This window comes from Lepisosteus oculatus, chromosome 7, assembly GCF_040954835.1.
Source record: "Lepisosteus oculatus isolate fLepOcu1 chromosome 7, fLepOcu1.hap2, whole genome shotgun sequence".
Lineage (NCBI taxonomy): Eukaryota > Metazoa > Chordata > Actinopteri > Semionotiformes > Lepisosteidae > Lepisosteus > Lepisosteus oculatus.
Window position 1 is genome coordinate 12,897 of NC_090702.1, and position 23,816 is coordinate 36,712.

At 42.1% G+C, this 23,816-nt stretch overlaps 1 long non-coding RNA gene across 4 annotated transcripts; it reads right to left on the reverse strand.

Moving 5' to 3' along the window:
* Positions 1–12,748: 12,748 nt before the first annotated feature.
* Positions 12,749–23,077, reverse strand: LOC138240783 (uncharacterized). 4 transcript variants are annotated; one of them, XR_011190018.1, is made up of 9 exons: positions 22,998–23,077; positions 21,052–21,771; positions 20,302–20,381; positions 20,043–20,139; positions 19,833–19,935; positions 15,910–19,741; positions 15,068–15,242; positions 14,698–14,739; positions 12,749–14,411 (listed from the first exon to the last, which is right to left on the reverse strand). It is a non-coding gene; the product is annotated as an uncharacterized lncRNA (long non-coding RNA). The 4 variants fall into 4 exon arrangements; XR_011190017.1 differs by having other exon boundaries at positions 15,910–15,983; positions 19,610–19,741; positions 20,302–21,771; XR_011190016.1 differs by having other exon boundaries at positions 19,610–19,741; positions 20,302–21,771.
* Positions 23,078–23,816: the final 739 nt, after the last annotated feature.

A 23,816-nucleotide genomic window follows, 5' to 3' on the forward strand; every position in this document is an offset into this window, starting at 1 on the left:
ACTGCGAGAGGCTTCTCAGTAGTGAGCGTGGGAAGGTGTGTGAGGGGAGTTTAAATACTGAAAGGAAAGGGGTGTGATTGGATGATTGCTTAGGGAGTGAGAATTTGAGGAATCTGATGCATGTGAGAATGTGATGGGTTCAATCAGGGATGAGATTGTGAAGCAGATTTTCCCAGAATGTAACGTCATTTGCGAGGGAAAGTGTGGGGTGTGACAGGGACAGAACGGCGTTTGAGGTACAGTGTGGGGCGTGACAACCCATTGTTGTCAACTTCCCCAGAAACTCCCAATCACCCTCATCTCTCAAGATATCCCATCCACTATACCCCCTGCTTACGCCAATCTTCATCTGGCAGTTTGTAAACAGAAAGCACTGTCTCTCACCCCACATCACCTTTACAACTGCCCAGTCAATCAAAATCCAGGTACCTTACTTCCCAGTGGATGCATCTACCCTCTCTCTGTACAGGAATCCAAGGTCTTAGAAACCTACATCCAGGACTCTCTGAAATCAGAATTTAGTCACCCCTCCGCCTCCCCTGCCTGTGCAAGTTTTTTGTTGGTAAAAAGGATGGCTCCTTAAGACCATGTGTGGATTACCGCAGGCTTAATGCAATTACCGTACAGAACCATTACCATCTGCCTCTTATCCCCGCAGCCAAAGAATCTGTCCGGGCCGCCACCATCTTCTCAAAATTTGACCTACGTAGTGCCTACAACTTTCATCCGCATCTGCGAGGGCAACGAATGCAAGACGGCTTTCATTACCACTCACGGCCACTACGAAAACCAGATCATGCCTTTAGGTCTCACCAACGCTTCGGCTGTTTTTCAGAATTTCACAAATGACATTTCGGGATATTATTAAATCGGTATGTCCTGGTCTACCTGGATGATATCTTGGTCTTCTCCAGCACCCTTCACGAACACACAACCCATGTCCGGGAGGTCCCTGGTCGCCTCATTGAGGACAAGTTATTTGGCAAGTTGGAGAACTGCCTTTTTCATGTGTCTAGGGTGCAATTCCTAGGTGACATTTCTCCACTTGGTGTTCAGATGGACCCTGCCAAGAAGGGCCATAAGGGACTGGCCCACCCCCAAGAACTTGAAGCAGATTCAGCACTTCCTGGGTTTTGCCAATTTTTAATGCCACTTCAGTTCTGTCGCAGCCCCCATTACCTCCTTGACCGCAAGGGCTCCAAGCATGGCAAAATGGACTCTTGAAGCACCTTTCATCACCTTTTCACCTCTGCTCCACTCCTCCACCACCCTGACCCCTCTCTGCCTTTTGTCCTGGAAGTTGATGCCTCCTCTCACAGAGTCGGAGCTATCCTGTCCCAACGTCATGGGGACAGGGGCGCTCTTCACCACTGTGCCTTTCTCCCGAAGATTGTCTCCCACCGAGATGAATTCTCTGGGTGACAGGGAGCTACTCTCCATTAAACTCGGTCTCGAAGAGTGGAGACACTGGCTGGAGGGGGCCCTGCATCCCTTCACCATCCTCACCCATCACAAGAATCTGACCTACCTCCAGTTGGCAAGGCGACTCAATCCCCGACAAGCCTGGTGGTCCCTGTTCTTCACTCGATTTGACTCTCTCATCACTTACACTGCTGGCTCTTAGAATGTCAAGGCTGACGCCCTTTCCTACCTGCATGATCTTCCTGACTGAGAAACCCCTTAAACCCATTATCCCTCCTCATAAGATTGACGCCATCCGCTGCAACATTGAGAACCTCGTACGACGCTCACTGTCCAACCAGCCCGTACTCCCCCCCCAGTGCCCTCCGGATAAGCTTTTCGTTGCTGACCAGGTCTGCTCCGACATTCTCCGCTGGGGCCATGACTCTCGCGTTGCCGGTCATCTGGGGGTTCGACGCACCATCTCCTCTCACTTCTGGTGGTCCTCCCTCGAGACCAATGTCACCGACTGTTAAGGCTTGTTCCACTTGTGCCACGATCAAGACACCTTGTCTCAGAAGAGCTGGTCTCCTTCAACCTCTCCCTATCCCCAAGCATCCCTGGTCTCACGTCGCCGTGGATTTCCTTGCTGATCTCCTGTTAAGTAAAGGCAAGTCTGTCATTCTTGTCGTTGTTGATAGATTTTCCAAAGCCGCCCAGTTTGTTCCCCTTACCTCGTCACCCACTGCCCAGAAGATGGCGGACGTTTTCGTTCATCAGGTCTTCAGACTCCACGGCATACCGACTGATATAGTCTCTGGCAGAGGCCCTCAGTTTACGTTCCACTTTTGGAAAGCTTTCTGCAAGGCTCTAGGGACCTCCGACTCCCTCGCCACCGGCTATCATCCCGACGCTAACGGCCAGACCGAGCATCTGAGCCAGGAGCTTTTAACCTACCTGTGAGCTTACGTTTCCCCATCCCAGGATGTCTGGAACTCTCTGCTACCTTGGGTTGAATACGCCCATAACTCCCTCTACTCCTCCTCCACCGGCGTCTCACCCTTCCTCTGCTCCTTGGGGTATCAACCCTCACTCCTCCTGAATAGCAGCCCCGACTGACTCGGATATTCCCTCCATCTGTCAATATACGTCTTCTCTTAAAACTCTGGAAAACAAGCACAGAAGACCCTTTCCCAGGCTCCAAAGGGGACAACTTGTCTGGTTATCAACCAAGAACATTCCATTACGCCAACCCTCTGTCAAGTTGGGACCCCATTTTGTCGGCCCTTTCTGGGTTGTTTCCAGGATCACCCCGGTTAGCTTTTGTCTTGCTCTCCCCCCTACCCTTCGAATCCACCCAACCTTCCACGTTTCTCTTTTTAAGCCTTATCACCGTCTCCCCTCTCTAGACCCCAACCTCGGCCATCTCATCAATGGCACTTCCACCTTGGCACTGGGGGCAGTGCCAGTTCCTAATAGACTGGGAAGGATAAAGTCCCAAGGACAAATCGTGGATTCCAGAACGGGACATCCTGGATAAGTCCCTCATCAGGATCTTCCGTCAGTCTACGGCATCCAGAGCCGCCCGTGAGCGGGGGTGGGTACTGTCACGAACCGCACTCCCGCGTGCACCTCTCCGCATCAACACCTGCACCCTAGTTGAGCAATTAGCACTGCTCACACCCTCTTTCCCATTTAAACCCTTGCTCACTGTTGAGATGTCTTAGCCTTTCTCTTGTGCGCTTACCTTACTGAACTGACTTCTGGATACCGACCCCGTTTTGTCTTCAGCAACGTCTTCATTTTTGTCTCACAGCTTTTGGATTTGGATACCTCACAGACCTGACTACTGGATATCCGATTGCTCTGTCCCCGGCTTTGTCTTCATTTCTGTTTCGCAGCTTTTTGATTTGGACACCGTACCGACTTAACTACTGGAAACCCGACCTAGCCTACCCATTCGACCTCGTATTCTGTCTTTCGTCCTATGGATTTCTGGACACCTATTCTCTAAGCACCGCATAAGGTCCTAAAATCTCCCCCCCCCCTCCACACAAGTCCCTAGTGACTTCAGTGACATTTAGCCAGTTGTGGGTCAACTTCAACATCTGTCCAACTGTTTTTGATCATTTAACTTGAGCTTCTTAAAAAAAAAAAAAAAAAAAAAACAGAAAAGGGTCCTCAGATTAAAATTAAGTATTACATTAGCTAGATTGAGTGAATGGCCTCCTGTTGTTCATAACCCTTTTAATGGTTTTAGATTCCAGGCACTATTGATAAGTAAACCGCTACCCCACACTGCACAGCATAATAGCTATATTTGAAAACAGTAATGAAAAGTATCTTTTATCAGGATAACTCCCCTCACAAAGAAAGCCAAGTAACAGTTTCAATACTCCCAAAACGCAGTACGTCTTACAAAACTTAACTTTCAGAACCAATGTGAAACTGAAATAAGACACAGGAAACCCAGAAATTACTGGAAGCACTCCCCATCCCAGTGTATTACCTGCAGTGTTCTCTTAAAAAAAAAAAAAAAAAAAAAAAAAAAACAGTTTCTCAACCCAAAGCAAGGTTGTATAAGGTGAGGGGGGCTGTCTGGTGTGTAAATGCTATTGAGTCATGAAGACCCCCTATTCCAGTATTACCTGTAGTGTCATCTTCAAAAAAAAGTTTCACAACACAAAGCATGACTTGGAAAGTATAAAACACTTACTTGCAGCATTGTGCAGCTGCTAATAAGCTGCCGAGTAACAATTTGAATTTTCCTGCTGTCAGCAGTATTGTGTATATAGTTTACCCTTACCTGAATGAAAACAGGACATAAATAAAGGGTTTCAGAAATCAAACAAAGCTTAATTCCCGTGCTTACAGTCTTGGTAATTGGAGGCTGCGCTGTTCTGCTTCCTATGGTGATATAGGAATTTTTCCACAAAGCCGTATTGAGCAGTATTTCTCACATTGTGAATGTGTGTACACAGCGGCCCCCCAGGTTCCAGTTAGTGCATAATTAGGCATTAATGAAAAACCAGAGGTTTTAAAAAAAGAATTAGCTCACTGATGTTTTACCTGGAGGCTGTGAACAGTTTCACAAGTCGTGGTCTTTAAAATGCATTTGTTTGAAGGCTTTCTGCACTTCCCTTCCAAAGATATGGACAGAAGAATAATCCAGTGTGGTAAAAAAAGGCTTAAAAATGACAGTGAAGGCTGACAAAACAGTCACAATGTACTTTGTACACACAGCCAGTGTTTTCGTAACTCAAGGAGGTTTCATGAAAAAGCTACAGGCATGCCAATGTAATCTTTTTTTAAATTTTTAGAAAAGTTTTTTAGAACCATAAAATAGCAGGAGAGCAGAAAAAGACCCCATGCAAAGAGGCCGAACAGGGAGTTAGCCCGGGCTCAGCAGTGCAAAGAGTTCTGGATTGGCATATAGAAACCTTTTGTCATGGATGTCGGAAAGGACGAACCATGGAATGGCAGGAGAGCAAAAAGACCCCATGCGTAGGAGCAAGATGGGGGTTAGCCTGGGCTCAGCTGTTCAGGAAATGCTGTATAGAAACCTATGCCCTCAGTTAGCGGATGTGGGGCGACCTGGTGCTAGGCAGATTTCAGAACATCCAAATGTCAATGCTGAGTGAGTAGCAGAGCAGAAGCAGGAAATAAATGGGCTACACAACAAGACAAGAATAATCACAGGGAACTAGGAACAGGAGGAAAGTAGAGCGCCCTCTAGGTGTACTGGGTGTGACAACTATGCCCTCAGGCCACGGACGGAGCAACGACCTGGTGCTGGGCGGGGTCTCAAGATATCCGAACATCAATGCTGAGCGAAGTTACCCAGAAATATATAGCCCCTGCGAGAGAGAGAGACACCGGAAGGAGAGCAAAGCACAGGAAACTAGGGACAAGACAGTAGGAGCATCCTGCAGAGGGCGTGACAGTACACCCCCCCCCCCCCCTTCATGGGTAGCTCCTAACGTCCATACAAATAAGTGAGCTGCACAGCACTGGGGAGAGGAAAAACCTCATTTAACTGAAAGGAAACCTCCAGGAGTCCACGGCTGAGAACTGCCCCCTCCTTCAGGTAAAAAAAAAAAAAAAAAAAAAAAAAACCTTTATTGAGTAGAGGAAGGGGGGGCTGGACTGGGCTCCGGAGGAGCAACACAAAAAAAGGCAGAACAGACAAAATCAAACAACAAAAATAAACCCTAATGGAACAGGGGGAACAATTAACACATAGGGGCATGGAAACCCAGACCAGAGGTGGTGGGAGCTCGGAGCCAGGGAGATCAGAGTGCATGGGAGCCCAGGACAAAGTTAAAACATGCAACAGGTGGGGCAACCTGGTGCTAGGTGGATTTCAGGACATCCAAACGTCAATGCTGAGTGAGTAGCAGAGCAGAAGCAGGAAATAAATAGGCTACACAAAAAGACAAGAATAAATCACATGGAACTAGGAACAGGAGGAAAGTAGAGCGCCCTCTAGGTGTACTGGGCGTGACACCTATGCCCTCAGGCCACGGACGGAGCAGCGACCTGGTGCTAGGCGGGGTCTCAGGATATCCAAACATCAATGCTGAGCGAAGGAGAATAAGTTACCCAGAAATATATAGCCCCCAGGAGAGAGAGACACCGGAAGGAGAGCAAAGCACAGGAAACTAGGGACAAGACAGTAGGAGCACCCTGCAGGGGGCGGGACAGTACGCCCCCCCCTTAATGGGTGGCTCCTAACGTTCAAACAAATAAGTGAGCTGCATAGCACTTGGGGGAGGAAAAACCTCATTTAACAGAAGGGAAACCTCCAGGAGTCCACGGCTGAGAGCTGCCCCCTCCTCCAGGGTATTAAAACTTTATTGGGTAGAGGAAGGGGGGGGGGTCAGGTAGAGCTCCGGAGACTTGCCAAAAAAAAAAAAAAAGCACAAACCACAAGAGATTCAAACCTGGGAGACCATAAAGAAGGGGAAACCGGGAAGTGAAAAATCAACACCAAGCAAAAAACAAGAAAAAAAAACAGACTGGGCAAAACATGTTCAACATTCTATCACTGATATCGGAATGAACAACCCAAGGAGAGCCAGGCAAGGAGCCCGCTCACAGACACGGATGTCCAGAGTGATATCCGGCAATAAGAATAGGAAAGCCAGCTCAACATTCAATCACAGAAGCCAGGAGAGACAACCCGAAGAAAGCCAAGTATTCAGAAGTGTATGTCGGGATGGCATGACAGACTGACCCGCTCACAGGCTCGGAAGTCAAGAGTAGCATCCCACGAATAGAATATCAGAACTGAAAAAAACTACATTCATTAATACTATTAGTAATATCTTCAGTAAATACTGATGCATAAAATATTTATGATAAAGGTAGGTTGTGTGCTTTTGTCCAACTGAGCAATCTTGCTTTCATCGAATATACCCTTTTTAATGTTGGATGATTAACATGCTGTAATACAGTTTAAAGTCTAAAGAATATACAACTTAAATTCTTAATTGAATAAAGATTGTCCCTCAGCAGTGATCGGGATTCAAAACTGGCAATTTCTGGTGACAGCTCAAATGCTGGACATCCAAGGTTAAGCTTTATGAGCTCCACCTGGTGGTTTTACAAGGTGATTCCGGGTACTATTAACAATCTAATTTGCATACAGTCAATTGCAGTATGACACGAAATTGCGCGTTTTGATGCAACACGCCCACCGCGTTGTACCACAGCGTACCCAGCTCATTTTGAATGGCTGCATCTGTACAAATCGAAAAAAACCGACCCCCAAAACTAACACCTCCCTTCCTGCACAATCCCCTTGCTAAACTAATGTAGTTGTGCACACTTCCATCAAGAAAAAACCAAACTGCCTCCACAATCATAGAGCAAATAAATGCTCCAATTTCAGTTCTACATTGTAGTGCATGACTCAAAAATACAAAGCAATAGAAATTCCAAAACATGAAAATTGTAAAGTTCCAACATAACACACAACCAAAACAGACTATTCACATTGAAAATTAAGACTTTGACTTAATTCAAAAAGTCAAAATGAACATAAGCAGAACATAAGTTTAAATCCTACCACCTTATAGAACACAACCCATGGCTGAAAACATTTCAATTCAAAGAACATAACCCTCACAAGCATAATCAGATTTCAGAACACATTAAAATAAACTAAAGTAACTTTTCTTCCATATCTTCAGAAAAAAACTCTAGTTTCAACTGATTATACTACATTTAAACTCAACAAGTACCACAAACCTTCCCAAACCCACATTGCACAAATATTCTAAAACCCTTCAACCTACTTCAAATTCCCCCCCCCCCAAAAGAAAAGCATAAAACACCCACCTTTCTCAGTCTTTGGGCTAACACAGCTGCAAGCCAGGAGCTCCTACCCATCCAGGAGCCAGAAGCAGACTGACTACTAGTCTCCAAGGCTGTGTTATTAAACCCCTCATCATTTACTCAGAGGTGTGGCTAATTCATCAAGAACCTATCCCCACATGTCCTCGAAATGGTCAATTAGCACAGCCCTATTGTTCATAATGTGACACACCTGATTTCGATGACTAAACAAGTATTAGCCAGCCCATCTACAGATCCAGCCATTCAGAAGACACAGGTGATAATGCAGGAGTACTTAAAAGGTTCAGCATCTGCTAGGTGCTGCAACTTTTTACAAACACTCAGTTGTGGGACTGCACTTCTTTGTGGAATATTTGGACAGTCACCAGAAAATGCCAGAGTTTAAATCCAAGTCAAAGGTAAGGAACAATTCTTTGCCAGTTATAGAAATTTAATTGTATACTGTGTATGACAGCATGTCAAATATCAAAGTACTTAAAAGTAAGTAGATAGAATAAAAACAAGATTGCTTAGTTGGATATATACAAATAGTTTATTATTATACTGTAGGGTGTGAACATAATGTGCCTCTTTCAGGTTTACATCGACAAAGAAAATCCAAATATATAATTTTATAGCAGAAAGTAAAAACAAAACATAATATATAAAAAATGTACACAACAGTATTCCACCTTCTTCATACATCTTTTTAGGCATCGAAATCATTAAATTACAGTGGGATATACAAAAGTTTAAACATGCTGCTTCTAACACTATATAGTTTATATGCATGTGAAATTATTTTTATCCTTTTCAAAGAATACATAGTAAATACCACTTGCTGTTATAAATAATGGCATTGAATTAATACCACCTGATTATATTAATATGGAATCACGTAACTAAGCAGCCAAAAATATCACAAATTTATGTTTTGGAAACATCTGGACTTTTAACTTTTAAAACTTTTTGTGTCCCTATAGAGGTAAAGGACAATAGATAATAACACTTTATTGGCCATATATATTTTTATGATATTAGGAATTTGTCTTTCCACATACCCCATGTATGAGACACACATACAGGGAGAGAAGCTTGGGGTCAGACTGCAGGGTCAGCCATTTGTACAGCACCCCTGGAGCATTTGGGGTAAAGGGCCTCACTCAGGAGCCCAATGAAATAGGATTCCTGTGCCAGCTGTGGGATACAAACCAGCAACCTACCAGCCACTCTCAGATCCTTAGCCATAGAGCCACCACACCACGGAAAATGGGATTTCATGGCCCATGCAGGAATTGAACCCACAACCTTGAGCTCATTAATACCATACTCTAACCCATTGAGCTATCCAGCACCCAACAGCACACCTCATGTAGCGTGCTCTACCTGTTTTTCATTCCTAAAGATTTTTTTACTATCTAGTTATATAAAAATGTTAATATACTATACATATTTACTATTTCATGTTTTTAAAAAGTAGACTTTGTTTATTAGAAAAAAAAAACTTCAGCCCTAAGCAGGAATTGAACCCAGACCTCCCAGCGGGTGAGAGGACCACTCAGCTAAACCCACTGCACCAACAGAGCACTTGGAACCTCAGCTGAAACAGACAGGTCAAACTGTTCCAAAAGTAATCAGGACTGAATGAGTTACAAAATAAACATTTACAAAGAAAACAGACTAAAATTATACAATCAGTTACATAAATCTTTAATATTTTGATCCATTAATGTGATTACTAATTTCTTTTACTACATATTTCCATTTCATAATCCCAAGAGGAGAGTGTGGTGGCTCTGTGGCTAAGGATCTGCACTTGTGGATGGAAGGTTGCTGGTTCAAATCCCACAGCTTTTTCTCCATTGGGCCCCTAAGCAAGGCCAATTGCTCCAGGGGTGCTGTATAATGGCCCCAGACCTCTCTGTATCTCATGGACAGCAAGTTTGGGTTATGTGAAAAAGACAAATTCTTTTATAATTGTATATGGCTAGTAAATTAATCTTACCTCATTCGGTGGATTCTAAAAAGTACATGTATTTTACTGGAATAATGCAAGGATTCATAGAGAAGATTTATATGCTTTTTAAAAGAATCCATAATATTTTAATCTTAATAATGTTTTCAATTAAACATAGTCAGAAAGAACACATCAAAACTTAACCACATAAAGTGAGTCTTTGATGCATAAAATGTTTGTAAAATGCAATCCTTCTGTGTACTTTTTATTTAAGCTACCTCTATCAGTCTTAGACATTAAGTATAATGTTTATATTTCTAAATCAATATAATTTATGATGATATGATGTTCAAAGATTTATGCTCCTGTTATTTTTATGCTCAGCTACCAAAATTACCCTTTGGTTTTAAAATTCGATATTAAGATTCCATATTAACCAGGTTTAAACATGCACTTGAATGCCTACATCTGTATAAATCTCTTGATCAAAAAACACAAAGAGGCTCAAAAGTGCAAACAATAATCATCAATGAATAGCTTCCCACATATGATTCAATCAGTCGCACTTTATTTAACCCCAAAATGAGAAATTCATTATCCATCTTCAAATGAATAGATGTATTATATGGAGTTTGTATAACTGTTGATTTAATTCAGCCAGCCACTATATACAGTTGTGAAGGTTTCACCCCTCACTGGACTTGGTACATTCTGAGGGGGAGGAGCCAGCCCAGCTCAGAGGATAAAAGAGCAGACTCCCTGTGCCTCTGTTTTCATTCAAGAGTCCAGGAGCTGAGGAGAGTGGTAAGTGGTGAGTACTATTTCCTTACTTTTGTAAATCTTTTTTTCTAACAAAGTTTATTTTAGAAAAGGGGTACTTAGATTAAATACACTTGGCTCCTACTACAAACCTTTTGTTGAGCAAAGTATTTGTTATTTTATATTTATTAACCAAATCAACTACCTTTTTTGCAATAACCTACTCACATGTTAAAGTTTCTACTGACTTAATTGGTGGACACTTCCAAACAGGTCTATATAAATGAAGAGGATTTATTTCATAATGTGATAAATCATTAAAGGTTTTAAGAATAAAAAGTGTTAAAAACAAAACCACAAATTAAAGTGTCTCTTTAGCTAAACCATGCACTTACAATTCAAAACCTACAAAGTTGGCATTTTTATGGTTAACATGGTACTTGAAAAAACTGGGATATAATTAATGAAATAGATTATAATTGTAAAGGTCATTACACTCTGTACTGGACTGACCCAAATCACACTAACCTCTGGGATTGGAGAAAAAGACCCCTAAACTCTAGTAGAATACATTGAGCAGCTAAGCTACTGTACCAAAAGTAGAAGAGTAATAAATCAACAAAATCTTGATAACTACCAATCTAATATGGCATATATGAATACTGGAGTGGCATATTTTATAATAAACTCAGTATGTCACCATTGTGTTTTCATTAATGAAATGTAATTACATCTACAAGCAGTTGAACTTGAAGAGGCAGGATCTGGACAACCTGACCTTTTCACACTTTTTTGGGTTCTTCTAAAAATGAAGAAAAGGTTGCTTTAACTACCAACTCAAGTTTATGATGTGATAACTAATGTGAAACTTATTTATCCTATGAATGATACATACCATTGCTTATTAAATGTCAATGTGCACATTCTTGCTTCTCTCCAAGCCATCATCATGGTTCCAAAGGACTCCTTCATGCAGGGCTCATGAAAATAAACACTCCTTACACATGGTACTTGTCACCAGTTTATTTTTCTACACATTACACTTCATGGGACGACTGGAACAGAACCAGATTTGGGCTGCTCATGTAATTTTCTCTCCAGTTTGTGGCCGTCTCCGAGATGTGTTCTCTGCCACAGTCCAAGAACATGGAGGTAGGTTAATTGCATTCTTGCACAAGTAGATGAGGAAAGGAATGGCATTCCATCTGATCTTCATTGGTGCAGTGAGCAGTATGGTTAAACCACTGTAAATAGATTTATACTTCCTTGCTGGCAGAAATCATATAGTAACATCCACAACAGATCTATTGCAGAGACAGACAAGCCCTCTATAAAAAAAAGACTTCACTAACCAAAAATCTAATTAGTTTAAAAGGATGAAAATTGTGTAACAATTACATTTGCTAGACTGTAAACCTAATGTATAAATAATTTTACTGCCACCAATGCTAGCAGTTGTCTCTGCCCTAAATGGCAACCTCTACACCACTCCATACAATTCTGATAACTCCTTTCTTAAATCTATTATATTCTCTTGGTCTATTCTATAATCTACAACTACTGCAGCTATAAATTTCACACCAACATGTTACAAAAATAGTACTTACTTTGCAATGCAGTCTCAATCACTACAGTATGAAATGGATTCATCTTGGCAATACTTCCAGTAGACTTTTGTTCTTTTAAAGACATCAACTAATGCATTAAGACATACAAATAGCTGCACCCAAATTCACTACACATACAGAAAACCTTGTATAATGGACAGCTTAAGTAAACTGCTTTTGGGACATTTTCACATGGAAGGGAATGGAAGACTTAATTGGTGTAACTTCAGTTGCACTGGAACTGCTCGTTTACTCTTAAATAAGTGTATCCATTGTTACTAATGGGAGGCACTGTAGAGAGCATCAGTAAAAAAGTCAACCACCCCAGATGGAAAAGTACCAGTATGACATTAGCAGCAACCACAAACAGTGAAAAAATAAACCATAGTGCCAACATTACCTCCAGACTGGACTAACACTATTGAGCAGGGTGCATAAAGTAAAAAGCAAAACCTTACTACCCAAGATGCATGAGTTTGCCTACACATGGAGAAAGGCATAAAGGGACAAGCAAGGAGGAAATGACACCTTACAAGGGTGCAATCCCCTCCAGGACTGTAGGAGTAAAAACTCCCTCTATAGGGGATGGTACTGGTAGTCACAGAGGCTGTCCAGTGTGCCTGTTACAACCCCAAGTGTCTAAAGTTGTAACTTCTAGGATGGTTTTGGATGGTGGTGGGTTTCTGGTGAAGAACTTAGAAAGCATGACAAGTTTTGGTGCAAAAGATTTATTTAAAGTGACTGGTACATAAACAGGATAACATGGAACTAGAGCAGTGCCAAATAAAAGAAAATGAGGCTGGCTAATAGTGAGAAAGCCAACCAAACAAAAACCCAAAACACTCCGGTCTTCGGCATCTGAAACCCTGGCTAACCTTAACTACCCCCAGCCAGCCATATAAAACAAAGGCACTTGCCCATCCTAAACTAGTGTTTCTAATACAAAAACCAATGTACCCGACAACTTCAATACACTAGGGAACTACAACCAAAAGCAAAAAACAAAAGATGACAAAACATACTACAAAAGAACACAAAGGTTGATAACATGTTAGGACAAGGTAATTGCAAAAAAGTTCACAAAAAAAATGAAGCCAAAGCTAGACAAAAAAAAACCCAAAAGTAAAACATGAGAACTGAAGAAAACCAAAGCCGAGCCAATCACAACCAAAGACACCTTCATTCTAAAAACCTCTACTTTACAAAGAAAATAAAGTACATTTTCATTTCTACACAACTGAACAAGGCACAAACCACCCAGGGGCAAAAATCTAATAATTTTCATAAACCCAAACCATTAAAATTCTGTGCTTTACATTGTCAATGCCTAAAAATATATACCAAAGCTTAGATGCCTAAAGAATGCTAATAAACATCCTCTACTTACATCAAATGTACCCAGAAAGTAGGACCTGAACCTCCCCAGTAGTAAAAAATAAATAAATAGTGAAACCAATCAATTAGGAAGCAAAATGTCCAAATAAAAACTACAGGAAAAAGCAGATCCAGTGGCACAATGTACTTAATATAATTAACAGCAACTTATGTTGATGGTGGTGGTACAAGAAAAAAAAATTGGTACTTTTTTAACATTCCATACAGACAAAAAGACATTCAATACACGAGAACATTCTCTGGCAAAGTATTTACAAAGCCACAACATAAAACAAAAATCCTCTCCCATGACAAGAGCTTTCTGTGCAGGTACCAAAAAAAGAGCCACACTCAGGTAAACCTTTCCTAAATGAGTGGATGGGATTAGTTTTCCTTTTATTCATCCCTACTTAATAGGTTTAATTCACTTTTACTCTACAGCCAAGGCAAGATTTATCTACATGTGTGCACCCATGCAAATAAATCATTGCTTGACCTTAGCCTCTCAAACGCTTTTCAAAATGGCTAAGAATGTGCAAAGTAGCTACCAAGTTACAAAACTTGGAACTCTTTCTCTGTTCCTGCACCAAAAGTCACTGTCTCCTCCCTGCCAGGTGGCTCAGGTGCTTGAGTTACAAGCCAAGGTCCTAACAGCCATTACAAGGCTGGTGTGCAGAGATTCACTTAGAGCTTCACAGCTCCTGTTGGACCATCAAAACCACCTGAACCTCTCTCCAGCCCACAATTAACCCAAAAAAGACCCCCCCCCCCCTCATTTTTTGCCTGTCATTAGACACTTCTACAGCAGCTTTAATGATCCTCTGATGTGCCCATTGGCTTCTGGGATGGGAACAGATTCATCAAGATCTTTGCAGACAGAACCTGCTACCCAGTCTGCTGCATCTGGGCTCCTGTCCTGGTGAAGGTCTTCTCTTGGCAGCAAAGGCCTGGTCATCCCCCTGACAGCAAAGAACCTGAAGAAAAAAAAAAAAACACTAATCAGAAATAGTCCAGCCTACATTTCCACTTCCAACACCCAGTTTGACCTAAACTACTATAAGTGTTCAGTACTACCTTTTCAGGACAAACCAACAAAACCACCCTAAAATGTGATAAAGCAAAAACAGAGTGCAGAACTCAAGTCCATTTCTAATACCTTGTTTAAAGCATTTAACATTCCCACACAAGTTCCCAAAAACAGCCAGTTAAACCTCTCCCTTCCCTCAACCTTGAGGAACTAAATTGTTCTTGAATACTTACCAAGGACATAAATCCACTTGCTTCTCCTCCTAGGTGTGCTAGCTTAAGACAAGACAATTAAAACCGTTAACATTCTCAAAAATTCAATTCCTCATTAAAAATGCAGGGTTTCAGATTCCTCCACATTCTTCTGATATCAGGATCTTTCATGTTCATTTAATGTGTAAAAAGGTTTAGGCTAGAAAAAAAGTTGTTTGTACTATACAACTCCCATGCACATGCCAACAGCTGCCTAACCAATATACTCAATTATCTAACTTGACATGCAATCTCCACAACTGTACCTAAACAAAATCAACATATACCCAAAGTACTCAAATGAAACCCCCAAGTACCCAGTGTACTCAAAATGAGTACTTGTCTCACTCACCTGACTGGATCCTCTGATGCTGCCTTTAACTTGCAGTCTTCAGACAAGCACACCACTCTAGCAGACCTTCACTGAAAGACCCCAGAGACCAGCCCCATCTGTGCTCCACTCCTGGGCGATGAAAGGACCTCCCTCTGAAGCCCAAGCTTGCTCATCTCCTCTAGCAGCATAGAGCCTGAAATGAAGAGAAGGATTCAGACCAGGTCCTCTGCACTTCTTAGAAACATCCACTCCCAACATGAACACAATGCAGCACCTGTCCAGGACAAACAAGAAAACACCCAGCAGAGAGCCAAGAAAAACCCCCTAGTCAAGGGTTCTTGGCACAGGATCCAGTGCAGTTCCTCCCCTGGGAGAAGAGCAGGTCCTGTGCCAACACCCATCAAGAAAACCTGGCTGACATGTGGTCTCCACAGAGCTGTAACCAGCAAGAAATCAAACTGAAGTTAGCAGCTGGTGTGCCAAGTCACCATTGTACTGCTCGGTATTTAAGTGATTTATTTACATGTGTGCACCCATGAAATAAAATCGCATACAAAAGCACTGATTCCATCTTTTAGAGCCAGAATGACAGCCAGTCAAGTGCACATTAGTATACAAATACCTCAACCAAGCAGGGAGGAAAAATTACCCAGAAGAAAGTCAAAGAAAAACTACACCACTATGACTCTAGATGTTTAGCACATTAAAGCATAATGTGCTCTGCCAGAAGATAAACAAGAGCTTAACCAAACCAAAAGGAGCTTTTTACAAAACTTCTTACAAGCAAGGACAAAATTAAGTGTTTATATTTGATTTAGACTTGATGAGAGAAATGAAAGTTATTGGAAAGTGAAACTCACCAATCACTCCAGGGACAAGGTCCTCCTAGACTTCCTTTGCAACAGCTCCAAGATCCATAGGCATCCAAAAGAACCTAAAAATCTCACCCAGCATATAAGATGCTCATAGTTTACTTCCATGATATTAACAGATTGGTGACTGGCTATGAAAATTAACTGTTCAAACCAGTTACACAAGCAATTACACAAGAGAAAGAAAAATGTATCTAAAACCATCAAACTTAGATTCCACTATCCTATAACCAAGGTAAAAGGGGATGACCAAGTCCATTAATATTTTTATTCATGTAGACCGAACATGTGGAAATAAAACTCATTTTAAATAAAACCATCTTCTATTAAAAGGCAGTACAGATTTCATACAAGTCGAAATCTCAAAACGTTTTACACCCAATTAAATAGTGGTTGATATTTGGGCTTTAAGCACACTAAAATGTCTACCTAGGGCTGTGAATGTGACTTAAAAACCAAATTAAATTTTTGGTTTTACATAAAGAAATTCAGGGCACCCCAATAATCTTGAGATCCACAGGAATACGAGACCAAAACACTGACCATGTTCAGTACTAAACGGCTGCAGCCTGGACTGAAAGGGTTTTAAAGCTTAAAACATTCAGAACAAACTCAAAAGCACACCAGCAGCACTCAAAACCTAGTGATGGGCCACAACCAATGGATTTAAACCTTCCAGCCATTTCATGCATTCTACCATCAGGGCGATTACAGCCTGCACACATACAGATCAAACCAAGTCTTGCATTCCCAAATGAATAGAAACTCCTCAAAGTTCAGGTTTGACAACCACTTTACACAAGTTGACACTTTTACAGCCACATCTCCTTTACATGACCTGCTGTACAAGATACTCTGGGCAAAACCATGCACCATTTTGTATTGTATACATCGGTACTACACTTATACACAGAATAATAAAACTTAATGTAGCAGTTAGTATTGTTTTAAAAAAGTAAACATCTACAAGAAAGTCCTCTAACAAAAGCATAAATATTATTGCAGCTCCCCCTTTTCACAAAGCACACCACACATCCACTTCCAGACAGCTGGAAACTCATCCCTCCCCTTTCTGCACTAAAAAGGACAGCATTACTTTCAGTGCTAAACTTTTGGTTTTAGGTATCTTAATCCTTACAATGAACCCCAGCTGCAATCCTAGTCTAAAGCATACCACATCTCTAATTAACTCAGGTGCAGATTTAGACTTGATCCTCTGCACCTTTTAGAAATAGTCAAGCCAGCATTTCCACTTTCAACATTTTCACAGCAAACCTTGTTCAAGAGAAAACAAACAAACCCTGAAGGGAGCAAAGAGGAAACCTCCTAGTCCACATGGGAGGGTTCAAGTACCGTTCCTGTGCCAACACCCATCAAGAGAACCTGGCTGACATGCCATCTCCTCAGAGCTGTAACCAGCCAGGAGTCTGCTGGTGTGCCAAGTCATTCTTGTACTGCAGTGTATCTAAAGAGATTTACTTCAAAGTGCACCCATGAAATAAATTCAGGCTTTCAGAGCCAGAAAGACAGCCAAGCATTTCCAAGAAATAGACCAACAGCTCTACTAATTGTGTGCATTAAGCTTAAAGATGCTTAAATTGCCCACCAAAAATCCCAAAACTAAGCCTCAAACTGAAAAGACAGTTTGAAAGTAAACAGCATTGTAATGAATGATACAATACAATCCGTACAGTGAGAAGTGCACTAAGTAGAGTTACTCACAGTCCAGAATATACAAAGGATAAACCAAAACAGTACACCAAGTTGTATTGCACAAGTCCCTGGCATATCACATGAAAACAGATGTAGCCGTTTACTGTTCAGACTGTTTATGACTGCCATCTACATCCACCCCCGACTAATGGCAAAGAAGTGCTAGAGGTACTGTACCCTGCAATAAGCAGGAATCTGCACATCCCGACAACCTTTATCATCTTGGGTGACTTTAGTCTTACAAATCTCAACCCCATTCTCCTGAAATACCAATCAGCAAGTTCCCCTCCCAACGAGAGGAGAAAACACTCTGGACCACGTTTACACCAACATTCAGAATGCTTACAGGCCATACCCCTCCCCTACTGTGGAAACAGACCACAATCACCATTTCTCCTCCCCACACACACAGACAGCTGCACAGGTGAGTGAAACCAGCAGTCAGGACAGTGAAAGTGTGCCCTGAAGGAGCTGAATCACTCCTGCAGGACTGTTTTGAAGGCACTGACTGAGGTGTTTTTAAAAGAGGCAGCCACACAGTATGTATCCACATACAGGAATATACAATCAGTCACTAGCTACATCAAGACATGTGCTGGCTATGTGACAAAAGTAATAAGAGCGTTTCCTAAACGGAAACCATGGATGAACAGAGGTCTGCAACACTCAATCGGGCAATAAATCAGAACTGAAGTCAGCCAGTATCAATCTAAAGAAAGGTATTAAACATGCAAAAATCACACTCAAACAGGAACTGAAGTAACACTTCAGCACTATTGACCCAAGGCGCATGTGGCAAGGTATACAGGCCCTCACAGACTACAAAAAGGCAGACCATCTGTCCATGATGCCTCCCTGCCTAATGAGCTCAATGCCTTTTATGCTCAGTTTGAAGCCAGCAACACTTTTTATCCACAATCGGATAAAAAAAAAAACCCTACACAGGATTACTATTCATCTACTTCAGCTCAGCTTTTAATACCATCATTCCAGAAACTAGTCAAGAAACTCAATGCACTGGGTCACGACACCACCCTCTGCAATGGGATTTGGGACTTTCCGACAGGCAGACCTCCAGCTGTCAAGCTTGGAAACCGCACCTCCAGCACCAACTGAACACAGAAGTCCCCCAGGGTGTGCGCTTAATCCATCATCCACCTGTCTGATTAAGAAAGTGCAACACAGCCTGAATTTCCCCAAGACGGTTGAAGGCGGCTAAGATATGTCCCCAGATTCTCGCCAACTTTTACAGATGCACTACAGAAAGCACACAGGCTGCATCAGTGTAGTATGGCAACTGCAGTATTGCGGACCACAAAGCCCTACAGCGGGTGGTGAAAACTGCCCAGTCCATCACTGGGGTTACTCTCCCATGCAAGTCATTTATGATGGAGAGTGCTTGAGGAAAGCTCTAAGCAAAGACCCCACACACCCTAGCAAGAAGACTGCTTGAGCCTCTACCATCTGAAAACCAGTACTGGAGTATTTGGGCCCAGACAGTTTTTAACCACGCACTACACAACTATTAAACTTCCAGCCTCTCACCCATGAGCTGAACCCTCAATCAAATCTAAAACCCACACATTGAAATCTACCTCACTTGCCAAGAAGCTCTCTCCATAAAATGTTTTATCCTTTATTTCATATAGTTGAAGTATAATCTTGCACATTGCCTATTTTCTTATACAAAAGTATTGTTTTGTACTGCTTAACATCCAAGAGCTAGCCAAATAGCATTTCGTTATACCATATACCTGTATATAAGTATGATGAAACTTGAACTCTACACTTTCCCCAAATCAAAGACAAGATACAAAAGCCCACAACTCACCGCTGCAGTAGGGACAGTGTCCTGCATGACTACTGTACCTTTGCATGTGTTCCAACATCCACAGGTGCCCAGCAGATTCACCAAGGGCAGCTTAAAACCCCTCCTTGCTTTCTAGTGTTCAACCTGCAGGACTTCAATACTCACAGGTCACACTCCCAATATCCATTCAGACAGCCAAGTCTGTTCCATGGAAGCTCATTTCCAAGCAAGACGTCATCAGCACTGTCTGCATGCAGGTGGGCAGGGACTGGGGAGCACCCATCATGGCATTCCACTCTAAATCACAAACAATATTCCAGAGTCATACCACTCAGCACCACTGTGGTCTAGCCTCACTGAGAGAGGCGGTTCTGTGAACATAACTGACCAAGATACCAACACTCTTCTCTTGAGACCAGGAGCTGAAGACTTCAAAAGCATCCTTTTTCCAGTGACAGTCCTCATCTGACAGCTGCCTCTCAGTGCACCAACTGCAAGGACAAAACAGGACTGTCCATTTTCCTCCTCCACACTACCACCATGCAGATGCAGTTTTAAAAGTGCCCCTCACACTGACCTGCATCTCCCCTCTTCTTACTTTCAACTCCCCTTGTTCACAGAGAGGAGGCCAAGTCCACTTCCCAAGCAGTAGCACTCCTTGCTCTCCACCAAGACAGGTATGGGAAAACTGCATCCTGTGGAAAAAAAAAAAAAAGAATCAGACCCCCCCCCCCCCCACAGTCATTTACATCAAAGCCAAAAAGATAAGGATAACCGATTAAGCAGAACATGATCTATACTAAAAATGCAAGATGGGTTAGGAGTAAACTAATCAGGCAGTGGGATAATTGGATTACTCAGTTTACTCCACTTCTGGTGATGAGGGGTCATCCATCTGGGAGCAAAAGCCTGGTCAACCCTTCTGGCAGCAGATAACCTAGTAGACAGATTCTGTTATGATCCTCTGCACTTAGAAACAGTAAGAACAATTACTCCCAGCTCCAGTTTTGTACTAAACGTCCAAAATGTTTGTTGCAGCATCTGTCCAAGATAAAACAGGAAAAACACCCTGCAGAGAGTGAAGAGAAAACCCCCAGTCAAGGGCTCTTGCCACAGGGGAGGGATCCAGTGCAGTTCCTCCCCTGTGAGGAGAGAAGTTCCTGTGCCAACACATCGCGAGTACCTGGCTGATATGCTGTAACCAGCAAGGAGTCTACGGAGGAGGCTGTTGGTATGCCAAATCACTATTGTACTGCTGTGCATCGAAACCAATTTATTTACATGTGTGCACCCATTAAATAAATCCGATGCAAAGCAGTAATTGCCTTACAGAGCCAGTCAGGTGCACATTAGTATACAAATGCCTCAACCAAACAGGAAGGAAAAATTACCCAGAAGAAAGCCCAAAAAAGCTTCACCTCTAGAAACAGTTCAGCATGTTAAAGCGTGACGTTATACACCAGAAGAGATCCAAGAGCTTAACATGTAGCCTACTCCAGAAGAAACTTTTCAGTTTCAGTAAACAGTTCTAACAAGCAAATACTAAAAGGTTATATAGCATCAAGTTTGAAATGGATAAGGTTAGACAGGAAAAGAGTGAAACTCACCTCTGCTCCAGGGACATGTCCTCTATTACACCACCCTTGCACCTGCTCCAAGATCCATGTGCATCCAGGAATTTCAAGGACTGCTTGCAGCACCTCTTCACTTTCTACTGTTCAAACCACAGACTTCATTGCTTACCAATGGGCATCAACCAGTCACACAGCTGGTATCCAGTGAGCTTCCTCTGAGCAGGGTTCTCCAAGCCTGTCACTGCACTGTGCATTCAGCTGGCCAGGAACTGCGGAGCACTGATTGAACTATAATCGAAATCACAAATCTGCATCACTGCTGACCCATCTCAGGAAAAACATCTACACTTGCACCTCCTCTACTTACCTTTAAACCCACCTATACCTAGGCCTCAAGAGTGCACCGACCGATTAGAGTGAGAGCAAATAACATATCCACACCGAAGATGAGGGTTACAGCCCAAGCACGTCGTCAGGCAGTAGGATGATTGGTTTACCCACCACGCTTTCCACCTTATTCAGAGGCTCGGGACTTTCTGTAGATGAGAACTTGAAGCAGGTGGATCACCTCACCTTACTCAGGACAAAGATAGCCTCCTCTCTTCTGAGCTGGACCATCATGCAGCATGGCATCATGGACACAGACACCACTAACATTGACAGTTCTGGATCTTGTTGCAATACTCCAGGACAGATCTCACCCTGGACTTAAATGCTGTTGCTTCACTTCCTTGAGATTAGCTTGGATACTGGCTGAAATCAGAAATGAAAGACTAGTCAAATCAGTTGCAAAAGTAAAAAAGTAGAAAATTTGAGACACCCAATTAAAAACCTCTAGCTTAACCAACAGCCTCATAACCAAGATACATGATTGTTACCAAATCCACTTAAAGTAGTTCACCACGTAGATGTGCTGCACATTCAAGCACAACTTACCCATCATTAAAATCCAACCACCACTACCGAAAAACAGAACTGATTATGTAAAGCTGCATATCCAAATAAAATAGTAATTGAAATTCAATCTTTTTAAAGAGACCCTAAAAATGCATACCTAGTGCAGCAGAATTTTTGCCTTAAACTCAATTTGAGACAAGCCACTTCTGATTTTGCAAAAGTAACAAAAATTCAAAAACAGCAAGGATCCACAGCAGTATGAGATCAAAACACTATCCATCTTCAGTACCAAACTGCTACAGCCTTAACCAAGGTGAAAAGGCTTTAGAGCTTAAACAAATTAAACAATTGAAACAAAAGTACATAGTACTCGAAACTGATTGATAGGGCACCACGTGGATTGAGGTCTTTGAGCTGCATCACGCACTTGACCATCATGCAGAGAATACTTTGAACACATACTGATTAACCCATGGTCAAACTAAGCCTCATATTCCTCAATGACTAGAAGCACCTTTAAAAAAAGCTTTCTAGAAGATCAGCAGAACCACTTAACCAAGTTTCACAGCCAGTTTTACACCAATAACAGGTTTGTGCTCATGGTTAAAGTACACATCCAGTATAAGAAAGTCCAACAGTCTTCATGTAGCTCTCTCCCTCACAAGGCACAGTACACAACCACTTTTAATCAGCTGGAAACTCACTCCCCTTTGTGCACTAAACCTCTGACAGGACTGTGCCGGACATTCACAGAATAGTCTCACTGGGTAATCAGGAAGACACCATACTCTTAGTTCCCCCTTTAATTTACTTAATTCACTTCTAAAATTTCAAATGTAAGATTTAGTTACATGTGTGCACCCATGAAATAAATCTTACATACTGACAATTCTCCAATTTCCCAGTCATACCATAAACAATTTTGCCAAATCCTCCCCAGTGCTTGCACAACACTTTCAGTATTTGACTTCCGTCCCCTGATTAACCAGTACTTATGCTACAGTGACACTTTACCATTAAGGCTAAAAAAAAAACAAAGAACCCCAGCAGCTCCAGGCTACATAATCAGAGTCCCCTCTTACCTGGAACAAAGTCAACTTTGGCTCAATCAGCCAGGTGGCTCAGCTGCTCCTGGGAACAACCATCAAAAGGCTGATGTGTAGAGCAGCAGTCGGGGAAAAAAAAAAGCTGCTCAAGTGGTGTCAAGCCCACAGCTGCCCCACACAACCTCCCCAATCTACTCTTGAGTGGTAATGAACTCACTGATCTGACTGGGTCTCAGACATGGTATTTCACTGTTTGAAAACATCTCCAAGGAGTCTCCAAGAGGAGGAGGCTGCTGGTGCTACAACTGCTTAAGCAAGAAACATCAAAACAAAAGCCTACAATAAAGAAACCCACAGTTCAACAGGAAGCTAAACTTGCCCAGTGAATCCCAAAACTAAGCCTAGTACAAAAGTGAAAAGGCATTGCATTTGGAATTTGCTAGCAAGACACTCACACCTGACTCCATATAAAGATGCTTTTAATCAAACACTATAGTTTGATATTTCAGTCATCTTTGATTTGGGAAAGTGTAGAGAACCAGTCACAAGGTGCAAAATGCCAAAACTCACCAATGATTAGACAATGTTCTACACAACCTTCCCACGCGTTTAATACTCACAGAACACTCCCGATATCCTTGTAAAAAAAGTATTTCAACATCATTATCTTGCATCACAACACTGGCTTGAATACTGAAATTGCCCAACAGATTGCTACAGTTAAAATTAGTTGCAAAATCAAAGATTCTCAAAATATTCAGTTTTCCATGCAGTAAACTAAAGAATGCTTGGCTTTCAGATTGTCCTGCATCTCTGATCCTGATTACAGGGTCTTTCAACTTCAAGTACAAACTA